Raw genomic sequence first — 17,827 nt, forward strand, 5'->3', positions numbered from 1 at the left:
TTGCGGACTGCGTCGAGGGTAGCAATGTCGCGCGGCTTACGACTACGTCACTGAGGGACAGGGTTAATACGAGTCAAGAAATTCCACGGTCGTTTTCGCTTGTCCCGACACGAACGAGAGATAAAATTACGCGGCGCGAGAGGATGAGCCGGGATCGATTAACCTGGCTGACGTTTGACGTAAAATACGGCTTCTAAGTGGCATTCGTTTGTTCGTGGCCCACTCTTTTAAGCCTCCCTTCTCACTCGCGTGTTGCGCCGAGCGCGCAAGAGAGGTGTACAACGAGGACTGTCTCCAAACGAGCGGAGAAAAAGAGCGGAGAGAAAGAGGGGAGAGAGTTGGGGGAGTGCAGGGAGGAGGGACAGGGAAGAAGGGCGAGAAAAAGAGAAACGGGAGTCTTACCTCGGTATGGATCAAACGGAGCTACGTGAGCGCGCTTCGATTATAATAAATCAAGACGTAAATAATGAAGGGACGGATGGCTCCGAAAGCGGACAGCGGAGTGGAGGGGCGCGAAGAACACGGCTGCACGATCGAATCGCGCTCCGTTGCATCGTCGCTGTAGCGTCGCGTCAGTATGCACCGGCGAGCCACGCACGGCCATGAGAGGATCGTAACGGGTATTAATGCCTTTCGCCGGAGGGATCGAGATCTCTTACCCGCACTCGACTTCACCGAGTTTGATTTCATATTGTATGCGGATAGGCCGTTTAATGAGATTAATGCCGCGCGCCAAGTCAATTAACTTTCACGAATGATACCCGACCTGCGCCACGACACCACGTCGCCGTGATTGATCCCCGCGATTGCAGAGATGAGAGAGAGAGAGAAGCCGTGCGCGTACGCACTGTACAAAACTGCCTCGACATTTCGCGCGCGTCCAACAGTGAGAATACACTCCCACGCAGAAACAGCGGAGGCATTGTCTACCGTGTCCGCGGAGTTATTCGAGTTCAACCATGTGAGGATTATGCGTGTGGCACGAAATCGCGTATTAGCCGATGGAGAAAAAGGTGGAAGGGGGACAAGAAAGCGCGAACGAAGGAGGAAGGGAAACGCGAAGCTACAAGCTCTCTTATTAACGAGGAAGCGAAACAACTCGCACCGCAACGCTAATCGACCGGGCACACAAAACGCACCGTTTCTCGCGTATGGCCGTATCAACGGCCATCTTTGTTTCTCACGAGAGCGAGCCGTAAGACGCGGTATGTCCGATGAGAATTTATCGAGGTATATGTTTGCTAAGGTAAGAAATTCGACCTCCTTCGTTAAAGGGAGAAGGAGAGAGAAAGGAATCGTCATGTAATCACTTTGCTGTCGGATGAAAAGTCTCAGCACTCTTTGTAACGAAAATTGATAAGTTCTCAGATTTAACACGTATCATTAACATTAGTAGACACTTGGGAGGTGCCAAGATACTTTCACAGATATGATTAAAATACAGAAAGAGTAAAGCAACTCGTTCATTACTGTTCGCGATTAGCGCGAGTCGTCGATAGTGATCGCTGGAGTTCACGCGAGGAATGTTGGCGCTTAGTGCCAGTAAACGTTGCATCGCGGGAGATAACGATGGACGATAAGACAACCGTACTATGGGGGAGGAAGGGGAATGCTTCGGGCGTCGGTTGCCGCTGCGTACGATCGGCCGAGGAGCGTTCAGTGACGACAGACTCGGAGCCAACGGCTCCTCGTCCAGCGATCGCCAAAGTGAGTCGTTTACGAGTTCGACGAGACGGTCGACCGGTCGTGATGGAGGTGCAGAGACGGCGGCACGACCGAGATCGGCGGCGACGATGGTGGCGGTGGCGGTGGCGATAGAGACGGCGGCGGCGGCGGCGGCGGCCGCGGTGGTCGCACGATAGGTAGGAACTTGGAACGCGCGACGGAGGTGGCCGAGATGGAGACGACGGCCGGCGTCGGCGAGAGGAGGCAGTTAGCGCGTGTTTACACGACAGCGCTATGTAGCCGGCGACCTCACAGGGCAGTCTCGAGCCGAGCGAGGAGAACGTTTCTATTTGTTCGGACACCTCGCTCGCTCTCCGCCCCCCCCCCCTCTCTCTCTCTCTCTCTCTTTCTCCTCTTCCGCCTTCCCTTCTCTCACCTCTGCCCTGTACTGGCAAAGACAACTCCCACCGTCGTACTTTCCTTCTCTCCTCTCTCGCCTTCCCCCTTTTCCTTTCTTCCCTCTATATTACAAATCGCGGCAGCTTCGACGGTAATTTGATAGAGACGTGTTAACGTCGTTTAAGATTGGATTTTTTGCACCTGCTTTGAGATTGCTACTCGAATAACGTCAAATATGACGTCTCATCATTTTCCATAGCTTTAATGTTCCTTCTTCTGCTTGCGTTGATGTCTCCAAGCGTGACGATCAAAAGTCGTCGGCTCGCATATCATTTGCCTCGATGAGTTTCTGCGTCGCATTGTCGCGATTGTTGTTTGTTTATAACAAGCGTAATCGAGAGGCGGAAGAACACAGAACAACCAAGACATGCTACTTCACAAAGTGTAGCTTCCAGCGCATAAAAATAGATTGGCTTCGCTTGAAAGACGTAAATTCTAAAAACGCCTGCCTTTTACGAGTCAAACACACGATTCTAAAAGACTCTGCTTATAGATGTATCATCGGAAACGTTTTTATTAATAAATTCAGTATATTGTATCGTGCCCGTGGTCTTCCGATACCTTTTCTCGATCGTACTCGTAAAAAGTATTGCATCGGGAGAGCCATAGTTGTCACTTTTGTTAGTCGTACGAGCAACGGAGGGCCGTCTTGAGAAATATATATTTGCCGGATCGTTCGTAGGTTATATCCTCAAGAATTAGGAGGCTGGCGATGGACCTTTATGCGACTTTATGCCGATTTTATAGGAGAGATGCGGAGCGCTACCACGAGCCCGATTATGGTCCTGCGACGTTGATTAAACGATTACCGAAACGAAGAGCATTTAATGGATCGTTCCATTTTTATCGCGTCCTTTTACGGGACATTATGAAATGCAGTATATTTTACATGTTTTAACGCGTTCCTGTGCGCGAGTATAAGACGGCTATTCTAAAAGGGGGCCCAAAATATTGGGAAAGTAAGACGTAAGTCGGAAAACTTTCTCATCGTAATCGTCAGAGAAAATATGGTATCATTGCGCTCGCTTTCAAATTGAATTAGTTTAAAAAAAAGCGTTTCTACGGAAAGACGATATTGAAAATAATAAAAATTTTTATAACCAAATGCAAATACTTTTCGGAAAACAGTTCAACGAAATATTGAACAATGAATTTATTATCTCTTCGCTTGATGGTTCAGATCGTTTCAGAGGACACGCCTAAATTTTCTAGTTTTACAAAAGAAAGATTTATATTATAATGACTTGAATTCAGATGACTGATGACTACCTCTATTATTCTTTTCCGTGTCCGGTCTTTGTATTCCTTTTACGATCTTTATATTTTGAAGAACTCTCTAAAATTTGTGGAGTGAAAATACTGCCATGAAGTGAAATGTTTACTCCATTGGAGTTAATATTCACTCTGTTGGAGGAAATATTCACGCCAACAGGGTGAACATTTCACTCCATGGCAGTATTTTCACTCCACAAATTTTAGAGAGAAATGAACAAAGCGTAATATACTCTCATTTGTCACGGCAAAATATTAGAAAAGACGGAAAAGCTGCCGGAAGTAAGGGATAAAAGAATTTCGGAAATTCTTTTTTGGGATTGGGATTGGGGTTGGAATTAGGAATACCAGGATGATACGTTACAATAAAAGGTTTGTCCTTGGTGTATTAAAATTGCTACCTAAGTTTATGATTCGAAAATGTCCGGGTCGATGTGATGGAGCTATTGAATCAACGTAACGCTTCTTACTGGCAGCAAAAGCATCACTGCCGAGAGAATAGACCTACGTACTATAGGTATATGTGTCCGCGGTGATATTTTACCAGTCATAAAAAAACGATTAGTCAAGACGAGCCGCGTCCTCTCTTTCTCTCGCCGAGGGAAGCCGGGGCGTATGTCCTGATCTTTTTATATTATAACGTCGTGCCTGCCGCTCATTTGTTAGAAATAAAACTCTCCCCCGCTCCTCGGCCGGTCGCGAGGCCCTCCTATACTCCAGCCACCTGAGACCAAGCGTACCGCCGGGAACAAAACTTACACGCACGCAACACACGCGTGTCCACCACCTTCTCTCTAACTCCCGAGTTATGACGCGTTTAACATATAAATGAAAATCAGGCCTATAAAAGTTTAACGCCCGCGATTATCTGACCGGCCCAAGTTCTTTTCGCCTAACCCCCTTTCTCCCCGTCGCGCCGGCCGCGAGTGCCTCTTCCTCTTCTGCTCATTTACGGACTGCTCCCCTGGACGGTGGATTCTATTTCGGCTTCTTTCTCTCGCGCATTTATGTGATAAAAGGTCGCGCGCGCAGTAAGAGCTACCATGTCTCGGTACTATTTATTAGCAATGATAGCAATGTTAATAACACACGTTCTTGCAAGAGAAGTTGAGACGCAAGATGTATTGTTTAAGTATTGTGAAAATGTATAATACAAGATTGAGACAAAGACCAAATAATGGAGAATATAAATTTCGGCAAATTAAATTTAGAAAATAATTTACGGAATAATCGTGTAAATTTATTATACAATAGTTGCACGATTGTATGAGTTAAATATAATGCAAATTTCTCGAGAGAGTTACTGGACTCGAAGGAGCGTGTCCTCGTTATAAATTAGAGTATAATGTATTTTGCAAATATAAACTAAAGAAACTAGAGATAAGATTACTTAATCAACTAATTGTCAAGTCATACGAGTACGCTGCGTAAATTTTTTCCTAAGTGCCACAAAAAATAGGTATCATTCGATCTGTATGAATTACACGATAGTTGAATTGTAGATAAATCGATGGTATAATAAATTTTTTGATAAATTGCATAAATTGTGCGATTTGTATGTGCGTATATAAGAAAAATATATGACAAAAGATTGAATTATATAGTGAAAATTTTTTAAAATAAATATTACAAATTATAATAAAAAGGAATTCAAGAAATGTTCTACCTGACCGGCCTCCTGCTGATTAACAATGAGTAGGTACATACAACACCTCTCAAAGCTTGTATCAAACTAATGCAGGCATTATATTGCAGATACCTGCAGTATTATATATTAAGAATGCGTGTACCTGCGTCAATCAGGTCACAATAGTCAAATCAGTCAAATAGAATAGTTTGAAAATGATTCGGGCAAAACATTTTGAAAAGCCTTTTGCTATTCAAGAAACATGTCATACTTATCCTGCTGTGCCCTTTTGGGAAATGCTTCCTGAATAGCAATAGGTTTTTCAAAATGTTTTGTCCGAATCATTTTCAAACTCTTTATGAGTAAATCATAATTATTAAAAGGCCAAATTAACGAGCATTAATAGGTGTTAATTTTTTAAAAAACAATTGATACAATACACTTTATTCTTCAGGTTAAAATAGACGTTTCGGCTGTACTGAGCCTTCTTCAGTATATAAAACTAAGTTTGAATACATCGAAATACCAGTCAAAGCCAGATTTCGAGAGATGAACAATGGAATCGATAGCTGCGCTCAAATCTTCAATTCTGGAAGAGAACCTAGGACCAATTTACTCTCGTCACCCAACGAGTATACATCGGATGTAGGGGAAATCGAAGGAACTTCCATGACACCGCGTTAGAAACAAGTTGGTCTAATTGCAAAAATCCACCGCTGCACTGAAAAAAATTTCTGGTTGAATATGGACGAATCAGATAATTCCTTTAGGATTTACCAGAATTCCTTTAGGATTTACCAGAATTCCTTTAGGATTTACCAGAATTCCTTTAGGATTTACCAGAATTTCTGTAGGATTATAGGAATTCTGGTAAATCCTAAAAGAATTCTGGTAAATCCTAAAGGAATTATCTGATTCGTCCATATTCAACCAGAAATTTTTTTCAGTGTGACAATGCGTTAAATTATTTCGATGTATTCAAACTTAGTTTTATATACTGAAGAAGGCTCAGTACAGCCGAAACGTCTATTTCAACCTGAAGAATAAAGTATCAATTGTTTTTTAAAAAAATAACACCTATTAATGCTGTTAATTTGGCCTTTTAATAATTATGATTTGTTAATACAACACACGAGCGAAAGAGGCACTCTCTATAATTGTCTAATCTTTATGAGTATGCTGTCTCCTCGCCTCTCGCAAAAGGGACTCATAATAGTCGAGGGGACTATTCCTACAATAGTAGGACCATTATAAATTATGAGTCCCCTTTGTGAGAGGCGAGGGGACTCATAATAATAAAGCCTCCCGAAGTTTGAGAGGCGAGCAGTGACACGCTCAAACTGTTCAATTTTTAATAATTAATATACCTTCCAATAATTTTGAAAATTAAATGTGTTGTGCTAGATAAGTCAAAGATATTTTCAGTGAAAAATAGTAGTAGTAGTACATCTCATAAAAAGACATTCGAAAAAAATTTGCAAAATTTTTGTTAACCGGTTTTCCTTCGAAAACAATTTTATAATTTTTTTCAAAGATCGCATCATTAAACCCCATAATATATTTTTTTTTCATAAAAATTGGTTCACCCATTGAAAAGAAAATTCGTTTTTTCCATTTCTTATTTTACCCCCATACAAAAATTTTGTTCAGATATAATGTTTCAGCAAAATTTATTCTTACATCACTGCCAAGTTGTGGCGAAAATCTCGATGTGATTCGTGCGGGGGCAGCATACACATACTTATCCTGTTATGCCCTTTTATTATTTTTAAACTAACAGTGCAGACATTGTAAGATATTCTTTCTCTATAAATTTTGTGGAGTGTGGAATCTCACCCTTTTGGATTAATACTACAGTATTAATAATACTGCAGGTATTACAAAGAATAAACCTGTACTCACGTCATGGAGTCTCAATGGCTAAATTTTTCAAACGAAAGCGAAGATTTATAGACATTACTCATCATTTATAGCTTTTACTTCAAATGGATTGGGTATTAAATACCTGAACAATTGAACACAATGTCGTATCAAGAAAAATAGGAATGTCTATAAATTTTCGGTTTTGTTCGAAGGTTTGGCTTATGAAAAATCGATAGTTTGTGCATAAAACGTAGACAGGAAATCCATAAAAATAGTAACAAGAACTTGGGAAAGAAGACAAGAGAAGAAAAATAGATTTATCGTCCTTTCTGATATACAATCTTATTCTGATTCGACAAATCTCTAGAGAGGCTCAGGTTTAGGTTCGGGTTCTAATAGAAACCTTTCCAGGAAATGCATTAGAATAATATTTCCAGGTATAAAGTATAACAAAATCTTTCACTCAGGAATGATAACTCGAGCCATCGCTTTACAATGATCAAACTGCTTTTCCCACAGTGTGTGACATCTAAGAGGCTAATAGCATTCCAATTGTGGCAAATACGATAGCGATGCTGCGGCTCTCCGCCTGAAGTTCCACGAACTTGACGCGGTGAAGCGAATGGTTCTCGCGGATCCCCGTGGGTTATTTTGAATATTGCATGCAAGGAATATTTCGATTCCGGGAATCGAACTTCGCCTGCAGAGCGCGATTATCCAACCCGCCGCCGAGTGCAATAACAGATCTTCGTCTGTCTGTTGGTGCAGCTATCCGTGTATCGGTATGCGTGCTACGAGAAAGATCGTTTATAACCAACACGATCGAGGGATACGTGAGACGTCCGTTTATATTCTCTTCTGCGCGATCGTGTGCAATTGTATAGCATTTCGTGTCACGAAGGAATGATCGGCGAGACGCGAATAAACACTCGCCTGGGATAGCATTGAATCGCGGTGGCATGGTTCGGAGTTTGTAAAAATGCGACCGGTTCCTGGTAACACCGCGATACCATAATTGGAGTAACGTCGGCAGACAATTTTTGTCGCTTTAAACGCCAGGATATTCGCAAGAAACGAATAGTGGCCGCGTATCAAAAATAATTATATGCTGAATCGAGGGTGCTCCCGCGTCGCGACTTTACTTGGCGTGATTGACACGTTTTGAAAATGTTTAACATAAAAATTCAAAATAAGCTGGCTATTAGCTCTTACCAGACTGTTGACTGTTTTACCTGAAGCGAGTGCAAAGAACGTAAAGAAAGAAACGCAAGAGAAGTATCTGAAAAATACTTAACGTTATAAACGAGATTCTTTGTCGTTTGCACCCCAACGCGGATCCTGCTATTTCAGCACAAAAATGGCTTTCAAACTTATACCTGATTAAAAAAAGCTTCTCGTTTTCCACAATGGGCGGAGAGTCTCTGCTGGCTCTTTTAGAGAAAAATCTTATGATTGATTGTCATCTGAGAAATTTGTGCATTGTTCTAGAATCAACGCCATGGTGAAAGAGGCCTGAATTCAGGTGCATCTTACAAGTCTCTAAGATCGTCGAAGAGAGCATCAGACCCATCTAAAACCTAATTAATCAAGCTCGAACTCCAGTTAATGAAGCCTCGCACAAAAGAAAAAGGGCAGATGTTCCACGAATCGAGTCAACATTTTACATGCAAATTTGATTATTAATATTGTTACAGTATCCTTAAAGCATCAAAATCCAATCCCTTCGTAGAACGTATGATATTTCAATGTGATTAAAACAACTCGTCTATCACAGTTGAACGTTTCTCAAGGAGAAAAGAATGGAATCTTAATTCAGGCTTGAATCTCTCTCGTAACAAAAGGAAAAGGAGCCGGTTTCTCGAGTGATTCTCGGTAGCTGCGTTGTCGATCGCGTGCACGCTTAATTTTAGATGTCCCGTTGCTCTTGCCTTACTCAGAAGACGCTTAAGTGCGCAACGAGTGCGTAAGTAAGTGCAGGTTAAATAGGTGAGTACGAAAAGTTGGGGGCCTGCGTCTGCACGTGCGCGCGTCGTTACGCTGGCCGAACGAGGATGAAAGTGCAAGTACGCGTACTTGTGCGGGACGAGATAAAAACGCCTAGCCGCAAAGGGACAATGTGGAGCTCGACGCGCGCAACGAGCACGCGTGAAACGATTCGATTCCCGTGGAAATGTAGGGCGCGAACGCGGCGGTGCGGCGTGGTTTAAGCGCGCTCCTCTGGCGATTTCTCGCCCGATTGGAATGTCGCGAGGCGTCGGACAATTTTTCCTTTATCTCGTTCGGGAGAGATTTATTGGCCAGCTTGACGGGCGTATTTTGATAGCGCGGTCTCGCCGTGATTTATCATTTGCCGTGCTTGCCTTCGACATGACGTTACTGCAGCGGTCTGGCCGCTCGAGAGCCGATGGCGCTTACCTACCACCGCCGACGATAACGCACGCACACCATCGGTTCGCGCGCTCGTGTGGATACATCCCGAGACGCTTACGTGGGCGAGCTGGCAGGCTTCCGTCACTCGTACCCACGCCTCTCGTCGTGCGCTCCCTTATTGGATTATCCGGCGCAAGTCATAAATCTCACGCTGGAGCCGCCAATCGGCGAGCCGTAAACATCCCCGTGTACCATCCCCTCGAATTGATCTCGGTCGCTCGTAAGTACGGTGGGTACCGCGGGATCGGGAGGCGCGACGCTTTGCCTGACTGCGCGACGGCGCCGATTCAGGCTACGATCAACTCGAGTATCGTCGACCTTGTCGAGACGCGAAATTGTGAAAACTGATAATTGCTCGACGGCACAAGTGCCGCGCCGCGCCGCGCCGCGCCGCGCGTCCGGACGCGGAGGGAGGACTTGGGCGAGGGCTCTGCGAGCAGAGGAGAGGAAAGAGGAACACACGGGCGTGAGGGGGGAAGGGAAGGGAGAAAAGGGAGGACGGGGAGGCGAAGCGATGGCGTGATAAATGATCGAGTATTTAACACTCTTTACGGATTAGCATATAAACTACGGGCAGTCCATAGATCTTCGTGGCAACGCATTAACGGACGAGGAGCAGAGCACGGGGCTGATCTCTCTCTCTCTCTGGCTCTCTCTCTCTTCATCCGTACCTCCCCTTCGTAACCGATCTCTCTTTCTCTCTCTCTCTCTCACTCTGTTTCTCTACATCGACTTGCTCGAGCGGGTTATTGTTTCGCGGTTCCCTTCCATCGCTCCCGTTTATCCATCCTTTTTCCCGCATGTCTCTCACGGACGTCGTACGAATGCGAACGAGTCGTTAATTCAACGATAACGAACAGCGCCGTCGTGCCGACGCATCGTTTCCTTTCGCGAATCATTAGACGTCTCTTTGACACGACTTATCAATGACGTTTAAGCGTACATTTGTACTGCGGATGTTGTACGCGCGGTCAAAGTAGATTCGGCGTTAGCGGATAATCGCGTTAATCTGCTCATTACAACGAGACGTAATGCTTCTTCGATGTATATTGCGGGTAACGTCCGCCGCGAGGGAAGAGATCGCCGCGAACAGATAGATACGCCAACGTGAAATCGATAAAGCGATACACGAGCCACTTCCGTCCGAGACGTTTCCCTTTGGGGATGTTATATCGCTCGCAATTAAGCCCCTTGTCGAGATGGCTCAGCGATCCGCAGCCGATCCCCCCTCTTGGATGAAGGGAGACCTTAATCGGTCCCCTAATAAAGTGAGAAGGAGAAAATGACGTGGTTACACGGCGTAGATAAAAGTGAGATTTGCTGATTAATTGATTAGGGAGGCGCCAAAGTCCGCCCTGCGCATTATACCCGACGGTACCCCGTCATTAAGGGCGCCCCGTGCACACTCCCGTCGCGAGGCGCGCGCACGGTATACGTGTATCACACGAATCCCTTCGTGCTTCGTGAGAACGCGGCCCTCTTAATGGCTGGACGACCGGCAACCCTTGCGGTAAACGTTTCCGAAATCGCGCGCTTCTTCGATCTTCCAATTCCCCATCGTCTCTCGTTCTCTTCGAATCTATTCCCCTCTTCATTTTATTTCGAGGCAAACTCTTGAGGAAAACCTTGCACGACGACGATCGGAGTTGATCGCCTGCTCTGAGTCACAACAATAGATGTGAGCCGCGTCAAACGGAACGTTTGTTTCCACCCCAACACCAGATCGGTCCGATCAAAACAGGAACGGAGCGCAAGACGAGCTTCTCGAGGGCCCTACTAAATCGTTGAGCGCCACCAAAGACCGAATGTTTACGTCGTCAGCGAAAGGAGCGAATTCTGGGTAGGCATAAAACTCGACTGATGTACGCCAACCGGGCTCAGATCAAAGTCGCCAGCTTTCAAACAATGTTAACGCGTTGCGCCGCGCCGCTGATGCCCTCCTCTCTAGCGGCGTCTCTCCCTCTTTTTAGGATCTACCGATCGTCTTTGCCCCTGCTTTCTTCCACGAAATGACGTGTTCTTCGGCTCGCGGTCTAATGTAACCCGTACATTATATTACATTAATAATCGCAGTGATAATAATAGAAGCCAACAGGCTCGCCAAGTTGTTATCGGTCTCTCTTACGAGATTATTTTTCATTAACGACGTATGAAGCGCGGTGCGAGTTTTGCACGGGCGGAAATGGACGATAACCGTCAACGGTGACTGCAATGATGGCGGTGACGACGGTGGCCGACCGTCCGACTGGCGCGTATACCGCCATAGAGAGCTACAGCGACTCTCTGGAATCGAGCGTACCGGCACGGTGAAGCGAAAAGGGCACGTACGCGAGACCGAAGATTCGTGCTGAAAACAATGCACGCGGTGTAATATTAAAGAGTCGGAGCTCGCGCGCGTGGCGGTGCACAGCCCGACAATATTGTTTTGTCCCGTACGGGCGCGGTGGTCACGAACCGACGTATTTCCTCGGTGTGTGCGTTTATCGCGTCTGCCTTGCCTCTTTCTCCGCTGTCTCGCAGCTTCCATTTTTCCATGTCCTTAGGATACGCGAAAAAGAAACAAGTTGTCGTATGACGGTCGTTAATCACGTGCCGTAAGCGTGCCAATTCCTACGTTGCAAGCGTACAATTTTGCTGCGAAGAGCCAAAGAAGGATATTATCCTTCGCGGTGTGACATAAGAATAGAAAGTATCGACGACGCGAATCGGGAGTCCGTGTCAAACGGGTGATTTCGAAGCGATGATTCGAGGCTTGGAGATCTGCCGAGATGCGCGCGACATAAATGAAAGATTTACGTAAAACATCGTACAATCGGTCGATATTATTGTCAACGTTATCTTTTTGTAGATTACGCGTGTAGATTGCACAAAAATCGCAATGTAATAATTTATCTTATCGGCTTTAATGTCGTAATAGTAGCTGCGTCGTAGAACCCGACGGTCGGGAAACCACAATCGATCGTGTAAATTTAAATCTGGCCGAGCGCACAAAGTACAGCGCTATATTCATAAAGGTCTAAAGTGACAACATAGTGTTTGTCGCGCGACGTGTTGCATTGTAATGTGAGACCGCGTTAAAAACTCGGTCTCCCTTTCCACTCGCCAACTATTTTTTTCTTTAAGTTTTGCTTGCCCTCCTACGCCGCTCACTACTGACCGACGGATAGAGAATTTTCCTTCTGAGAGAGACGTTAAATGGACCATGCCTGGACGAAATGAAGGCTCAGAGGGTCGACACTTTAATAGTTGAGGTTGCACGCGTTGCGACTTTCGACCTTTGGAAATTCTTTACTTCTTCTCTTCGCAAAGAAATTATTGTCGTAGAGAGGGAGAGGGGAGAAACACGAAGATGAACTCGTCAGGATCTTTTGCGTGACAAAGATAAGTGATGCAATTAAGGCTAATTTAGTTTAAGTGATTAGTACCTACATTCCGAACGAATGGATTGTAAAATTGTATTTGCTCTGCAAGCATCTTTCGTTCTGCCTCGGTATAAATGGACAATTAAAAAAGCAGATTTATGTCCCGAGCCGTTCAATAATATAGCACTAACGAGATACACGGCGACATTCACAGGCCGTTCAAATAGAAGAAAGAATCCCATCGAGGTCGATTAAAGCGAGCGACGGAGGGTTGCGTGGTTCTCAATCAGCCGGAGATCGGGCGTTTCGGTGAGAAAATTGCCCGATGTCGCGTCACGGTAAACATCCAGATACAAGAGTTAATGGCAGGCTAAATGTTCGCGACCTCGATCTGCAAACGCACGCGCACGGAAGAGGGAGCGCCTTCATCGAGGGAGGCGTCGGCTAATTACGGTGGACCTTGCGGTCAAAAATTCCAAGTAACTTATTTGCGATCGTGTGTGCACGATTTCACGGTCTTGGCGCCGTACGAGCCTGGAAACGGAACGCATCAAGAATAAGGGCGGCGGGTGAATGCGAGAGCGAGAGAGAGGCAGGAGCGATGTCTTGATGCGATAACCATCTCGAGGTGGCGCGACGCAGCGGCGGAAAATGAGTGGAGACAAGAAAGAACACCCTTCGCCGAGACATATGACGATTGGAACGATAGACCTCCAAATATACCCGAAGGCCCGATCGAAATCGTTGCCTACCGTGTTCTCGTTTCCCTCAAATTACTGACTTATGCGCGCGCTCATTCTCGATACCAGTTTACAATGTTCGCGCGAGAACTAATGATATGATAATAATACATTTTTGATGCTGAATAATACAAAAGGTAGGGCATATACCGCGATAGGGCGGTATGTTTTACGATAATATGGTATAATGGGGGTAATTAAGAAAGAAACGAGATAATGAGATAAATGAAACAAGAAACTAATGATATACCATAAATCGCTGCGTGCATACGAAGAAATATTTAAAAAGAGCATTGTTATAAACGTACTTTTTTTTATAGTACCATGTTATAAATCGAATTTGTTTCCTCTGCCAACTATACATGGAATTCTATTCGTCATTTATAATCCACGGCTAGTATGTTATCGCGTTTGATGCACGAACGGATTTTCGTTAATGCGAAAATATTCTTTTTATTAACGCGTTCCTCCCAAGCGCCGTAACGCGCACAGCAGTCATTAACCTCCGAGTCGTTGGCCGTCGTTATAACCTCGTAGATTTGCAAACGGAATTTAATTTAATTAAGCTAATTAAGTAGATGTATTTTTCTTTTCTATCAAATTCACGGTAACGGTGTGCTACACGATAGCGATCTCCTTCCCTTCGCGAGTCGGCCGATAGTTACGGTTTTCCAAAGCGAAAACTATGTAACGCGTACGCTTCCACGTTGGCTGTTCTCGCATGTGCCTTGATAAAAATAACGACGTGATAATTATACTACACAATGCCGGAACCAGACACAGGCTGCGCACCCGTTTCGGGCCGATCCCTAACGAGGACGAAATTAAAAGACGATCCGCGCGTAATCAAAGAAAGGGAGAAAGGCATAATCGCAATTATAATTGGAGGAATAATACAATCTACATACAGTGTGCCATTATAGTCGGCGCATAAGGAGATCGCGATATCAAGTTTTACCGGGCGTATCGCTGCCTCATGCCGCTTCGCACACATGCTTTTCCAGCCGCGCGCTGTTTAATTAGGAATAATTCTCCCGGCGAAAAAATGCATTACCGCGGAAGCTATTTTATTCAAGACTTTAGAGGCGGTTGCCGTATTTACAACTCGCGAGGGAGCGTTAGTAGGCGACAATTTTACATTCTCGAGAAGCGCTACGAAAAACACGGACTGACATCTCGCGCGCGCGCGCCCGCTCGAGCGGATTGTCGTCGCGCGGTCGTGGTGTTGAGAATGCTTGAAAACCGCGAATGATATTCCTCGGGATTCCACGCGCGAACGGAACGAATTGACGCAGAACGTAAGAAGCGTTTTTCTTCGTGCGGTCGCGCAGCATCGGGATGAAAAGGCGTTCGGATGCCACGAACCGTATTACAGATTCACCTCGGCGATCTCGGACTTCGTCCCATTATCGGCTCACTAATAATATGCGGGAGACTCTAAATCACGTCACAAAAGGCTGGAGATGGCGCGTAGCCGTGAATGGTGCGGCCCGAGGACTGGATTTCAATTTGTCTTGATCGCCGCGACGTGAATATTAAAAGCCTCTCCACCCGCGCGGGAGCAAGTGTGAGTGTGCGTGTGTGTGTGTGTGTAGCGCCGCTGCCGAGTGTGTACCACTCACTGTACCCTGAATAGTCGAGCCGCGCAATACCTCTTGGCGTGGTGTGACGCGTAATGCCGGTAAACGTCCGCCGTTGAAGCTAATTATTCTATCCATCGCGTCGTCCTCGAAACGGACCTCGGATCTTTCGCCGGGAGATTCTGTCGCCGTGCGAGGCGAGAGGTCCGTTTGCGCACAGCCAGCCTCAAGTTTACGACGCTGGTATTGAATCGTTAAGAGAGATAAGATCGCGTGAACTCGCTCCGAATCCACCTTTCTAGGTAGATACAATAAGCGCCAAGATAAAAGCGTGGATCGACGCCCGATACTCGGGATGGGCGTGCAAACGACTCCATCATTTTTCATCGCTGATCCTATTAATTACCAGCGAGATAGTTCGATCGTTCGGGTTCGATCATTAAGCGATCGATTAAAGGGGGAGAGGTCGCACTCTTCGCTTGTTAATAGCGTACAGCTCGTATGCGTGTGGTGTCGATTAAAGATACCTTAATGATTCGCTCGTAATACCATATCGCTGCCTCGTGATTCCCTGACTTATCGTTAATCATACTTTCTTTCGTACAAGCGTACATAAATTATGGACAGGGCGATGGCGATATCCCGAGATTTTATTCGATACAAATATTAGATCGAGATAAGATACGCGTCCCCCGGTCGGGGCGCACGATTGAAATTTCATATGAGATTCGGGAGATTAGCTCGAGGGCACGAACAATCAAATCAATTTCATCTTCAAATGCTATCTTTTGATGTTGACGCTTACACGGAATTTAATGGCGTGTAATGCGCACGTGTGATGGGGAAAGATAGGGCCTTCGTACCAAGTGTGATACGAATCCATGCAGTAGGAGGATCCTAATTCGGCCGATCTTTTTTCGATATCACAGGTGTATCTTAATACCGTTTTAATCATCGGACTCACGAACTCGAGATCCAGATCGATTCCCTCACGAGACGAGGCACGCAGATGAATACGTAATGCCCCTCTCTTGTTTGAACGTGTCCGAGACTTTTTTATGGCCATTATCGCTCGCCCGCGGCGATATTGTAAGGAAGGAAAAGGGAAAGAATTCTTTTGCCCCGAAAATCGACCAACGCACCAGCGAGCGAAAAAACAAACAATTTAAGAAACAAAATCAAAATCTTGTTGCACGAGGCGAGCACGGCGTAGCGTGCTTAACATACTCGTTATACTCGACGTTCTATATGTTGTCTTCTTCCAGACTTTTATTGTCAAATACTAAGAAATAAAATAGAAACAACTAAATGGAGAGCAGTGTGCGGTGAGCGCGGCGCAGAGAAATGTGCGCTGCTTGATAAGCAAATGAACGAGAAGATCCGAGTTCAGATCCCACCCACGGATATCGCTGGTTGGTTTCGGACGCTACCTCTCTCTCGGAGAGAACCGGCAATTACCGAGAATATTCCTGCCGCACATATCCCTGTCCTCCGAAAAGGGGGTTGGCGAGAGGCTAACAACCCCTCACCGTATGAGCCTCGGATGGAGGCAATTTGTAGCGAAGGCCAGTGCCCACTTGGGGCTGTAGAGCCGGTTATGACGATGTAATGAAGAACGGTACGAATTCTGCTCGGAGTGGTTGAAAATATCGAGCACAATTTTTATCTACCGACCGTGCTATCGCTTGCCCTCAAACAAACGACACTTGTACGTTGAAGAATTTGCAGGAAAAAAATGTAGGTGATAAAAGGTTGTACGTAAAATATCTTTAAATCGTTTGAAATAATAGAATAAAATTTTTCGCGACACCCGGTTTGCACGTAAGAAACGTCAAAGCTTGAAAAGGAGCACGGGCTCCTTTGAGTTTCAAAAGAAACAATGGAAAACTCGCGAGAAAATTGTCGGAAAAGTGACGAGAGTGGGGGATGATGGCGTGAGTCGTAAACTGTTAAGTATCAGACGGCGAGTAGAAAACGAAGCTGATGAAAAGGGGAAATGCGGGACCGTGGGACGGAAGCGGATGCAGAAGCTATAACTTCCTCGTAGATTTATACGACCGTGTGGTCGAGCTCTATGAGTATCTCATAGATCGTTCTTTCTTTACGCTTTAATATTATCCTATCCTTTATCGCCCCCATTTTTTTCTCCAAATTCTTCAACGTACAAGTGTCGTTTGTTTGAGAGCAAGCAATAGTAGACGGTAGATAAAAATTGCGCTCGATATTTTCAATCATTCCGAGAAGAATTCGTACACTACTTGTATTCTTACACCAAGGGCCAGTTTCACTAACATCGGTCATCAGTTAACATAGGGTTCAGTCGACTCCCTATCTTTTTCTATCTTGTTCTCTAAGAAGAGACAGAGAATCGATTAACCTTCGGTTAGCAGTCAGCCGACGTTTAGTGAAACTGGCCCTTAATGTAAATTTTAAGTAGCGTTATCGACGAAAACCGCCCTATAAAAATGCAAGCAATCCCAAAGTTCATTGCGAGCTAACGCGTCTCTGTGCAAGATCCCACAACGTACGACGGAAGATGTTCTCCGAGGATAAGAGACCCAGGCGTATCGTGCGCTCGTTTCAAGTGCACGCGACGTTACACGCAACTGCACGCGCGATGTATACATATAGAGACAAACCGTAGCACGACTGCAGCTTTACTAAGCTAAACTAAGCAGTTTTAGGCCCAGTATCGCAGTGGTTAGTTAGCTTAAGGGGATGCTGGAGTGATTTTACACTTTCGCACCTTTTGCACTTAAAACTGTCTGTTTCGTGGAAAGATTTGTGTAATACACAAATTAAATGGCACGTGTACAGATGATCGAAAGC

General features: G+C 45.3%; 1 protein-coding gene across 8 annotated transcripts in view; it reads right to left on the minus strand.

The window, feature by feature from the left end:
• The window catches only part of LOC105560320 (AT-rich interactive domain-containing protein 3A), a 146,630-nt gene that overhangs the window by 43,255 nt on the left and 85,548 nt on the right, over positions 1-17,827 (minus strand). The window lies entirely within an intron of this gene.

The sequence above is a fragment of the Vollenhovia emeryi genome, unplaced genomic scaffold (genome assembly GCF_000949405.1).
Source record: "Vollenhovia emeryi isolate VEMERY1.0 unplaced genomic scaffold, V.emery_V1.0 DF939233.1, whole genome shotgun sequence".
Taxonomy (NCBI): Eukaryota; Metazoa; Arthropoda; class Insecta; order Hymenoptera; family Formicidae; genus Vollenhovia; species Vollenhovia emeryi.